Genomic DNA, 3,596 nt, shown 5'->3' on the forward strand with positions numbered 1-3,596 from the left:
AGCTGATTTTTATTTGACAAATTATATAAGAGAGAGCCACTCATGTCATGTCACTTTTTCATGTCTTATGAGTGGGTTTTATGGGCGTTGGGGAGTGGGGTGGGGGTTGTATGGGTTTTTCATCCACCGCGGATGTGCTGTGGTGTCACTCCTTCAGTTTTTGTGTGTTGTCTGCATTGTAACTGACATTTTTGACAAATTATGAAACAAAAAATGCAATATTTTATAGTCTCCCATTGACTTCTATGGGTGATTTTTTTTTTGGTGGGGGCGGGGGGGGGTGCCTGTGGTGTCACTCCTTCAGTTTTTGTGTGTTGTCTGCATTGTAACTGACATTTATGACAAATTATGTAACAAAAAAAAAAAATCAATGTTTTGTAGTCTCCCATTGATTTCTATGGGTGATTTTTTGGGGGATGGAGTGTCTGTGGGTGGTGGATGTGTGTGTGAGCGTAATCGTTCTGCATTGTGAAGATGTGGAAGGGTTGCCACATCATTTTCATGTATTTTGTAGTCTGCGTTGTGGTGGATTTAGTGATTTTATTTGACAAATTAAAAGAAAAAGTATCGATTTCCCCATTTCCCCCATTCTCCAGAGACCCCAAACATCCTGAGTGTGACTTTTTTCCCCCACACTAACATACAGCAAGATATCAATCCAGTTTATTTTTTTTTATTTGTAAAGCTACCAAGTGGTGGCAACCATACAAAGTCTCATGCCATTTAGATAAAGGGGACATTTTTTTATTATTATTATTTCAGCAAACGTCATTTGTGGTCAAAAAGACCCCAAACAGCACCTAAAGGATAAGAAATCACTCTTTAATAGCATGTTAAACTTGTGTGTGTATGAAGAGATGATCAAACTCACCTGATACTGTCAGTGTAACTGCATCACTGATGTTTGATGTTCGTGATCCTCCTCTCTCTGCTCCATAACAGGAGTATTTACCTGCATCAGACTCAGTAACAGACCCGAATGTGTGTTCCTGTAGTTCACTGGAACTGTAAGATGAACCGTCTTTATACCAGCTGTACTGCCAGCTAGTGACTCCTTCACCATCAATGTCACATCTGAGAGTGACTGTGTCTCCTCTGAACACATTTTGAGCAGGTTTAATGCTCACTTTGGCTTTTGGTCTTCCTGTACAACAACAACAATTCACAATAAAAATAATGTGCTGCTTTTACTGTATGAACACAGTTGCCTGATAGTAAAACATTCATGCTAAATAAGGTAAGACTGAAGTGTTGTTCTCTGTAACTGTTGGGCGGTGTGGTCACTTGTATCTTATGAAATCATTTGCACATTGTGCAAGGAAAAGTACTTGCTATGTATTTGCTCACTGCTAATGGTCATTTATAAAACTTGTTTAAAAAGGTGTGTTTATAATTAAATTGTTTATTTTCTCATCTGGTTTGTAACAGTTAGTGAGACGTCACCCATATGTTATGAAATATATAAGTCAAATTCTCTCACCTTCAGTGTGTCCAGAGTGGATGTGTGAAATCAGCACTAAAAACACAAAGCGAAAAAAAATCATTACAGTGTGAATATGGAACTGATCAACTTTCCTTTATACTTTAGACATACAAGTTTAAAGGAATGCCATAATTTTACTCTCAAATGTTTCTCAGCTCAGCTTGTTTTTTTAGATGTAGTGGCAACTGAATGAGTATTTCTTTAAAAACCTGAAAACAGTGACTGTTATAAGTAGTAACTCACATTAAGATATTGTTGTGGGACTACATGCATGTGTGTCCAGATAAACATTGAAACATTTGTTTGATGTCTTATAGATTTTATCATCAAAGCAGAGAGAACTTGAACTTGTTTAGGCAACTTGAAGCAAACAGTCTGATAAAGATATGCTTTTACTAACTGCGTACTAGTGAACATTTACTAAGGCATCAGGGACAGTAAACTGTAAAACAAACCAACAGAACTGATTCAACAAACACCATTAAACAGCACACATCTGAATGACTGAACAAACACACAAATATACAACACAACAGAGTGCATTTCTCTTTCACAAGCAGCACTAACTTTCTCTTCCTCTCTCAAACTCATCTTTCACTCATATAACCTGGAGCTGGATTTGAAACTCAGAGCAACAATAAAAGACATAAATCAAGGAACACTAAAACACTTGATCATTTACATCATATAATAGCAATTATTATCAACTGAAATACATAGATAGAAAATAATACTCACAGAGCACAATAGAAAGTTGACTGAGCTCCATACTGACTGAATGATGACAGACGGTTAAAGACACAGACTGTGTTGAAGCCTCAAGACTTCCTGAAACCTGCAGTCAGATCTTTAGGAACATCATGACAGATTAAAGACATGCAAATGTACCTTCATGTGTTACTGAAAATATTTTGATAATGTCGATAATCTTGTAACATGTTTACAGAAAATGTCACACTAACATACAGGCTTTCTACACAGATGTTGTCATGAATCATATTTTATCAAATTGATAAGCTTAGATTTGGCATTATGACAATAAGTAATATTCTGGTGTGTTTATTGAGTGATGGAAGCAGCAGAAACTAATGAATAACTGCTGCTCCTCCATCACTGATTGATGACACTGACCTGAAATAGATGCTGAGTTTGGTTCTGATATATTTGTATTTGTGAACACAGTTTAATATTCATATACCAAGACAAGGGATGAGAGTTATGGAACTCAGTGATTCTGTTTCTGGTTTCACAATGAATCTGTCTCCTTAACTTCTTTAGTTCTTGAAGATTTTTTGGGAGGGGAAAAGAATTGCAGTCCTATTCTTAATGCCCTCAGCAGTCTCTTCATGTAAAAGGTCATAAGTGTTTTATTGTCATTTTCACAGATCACGTATCGATAATTTTGACCCATACAATGTAGTGTTGGCTATTGCTACAAATATACCCATGCAACTTATGACAGGTTTTGTGGTCCAGGGTCACATATTTTTAAATGCTCATGATGAATGTCATTACCTGAACCTCACAGCTATCAACATGTTCTGCTCATTATTTGCACAAAGTTGAGCATTTCACAACTTTTGTACTCTCTCAACACTTTCTCCGTTCCACTGTCAATCCCACAATTCACAGCGTGAGCGAGAAGCTAGGCTTTCATGGGAATGAAATGAAAATGCTCGTTCTGCTCCACTCAGTCCACTAAAGTGTAAACGCACCGTTTAATATATGTTTTTTTAGGACAGTGTCAATATTTCAATAAAGGTATGAGAAAAGTCTTTTGAAGATTTATTTTCTTGCAAGAAAAAGTATTCATTCATACAGCCATTCAGTGTTGGCTGTGGATTTGCGACAAAGATAAAATACCTTAACTCAATATTTACACCCAAATCAAAACAGGATGTTTTTATCTCATCCAATCATAATGCATACTCAAGATATGTGTCCATTTAAGGTGTCCAACTATGTCCCCCCTAGATGCGTTTCTAAGTATTTAATTCAAATCATCTTCTAAGAAGCTAGGTATAGCATTTCTTGTCTCACACTTGTCTTGCGCACACACACACACACACACACACACACACACACACACACACACACACACACACACACACAC

This window comes from Sinocyclocheilus anshuiensis, unplaced genomic scaffold, assembly GCF_001515605.1.
Source record: "Sinocyclocheilus anshuiensis isolate Anshui unplaced genomic scaffold, SAMN03320099.WGS_v1.1 scaffold1682, whole genome shotgun sequence".
In the NCBI taxonomy this organism is placed as follows: Eukaryota; Metazoa; Chordata; class Actinopteri; order Cypriniformes; family Cyprinidae; genus Sinocyclocheilus; species Sinocyclocheilus anshuiensis.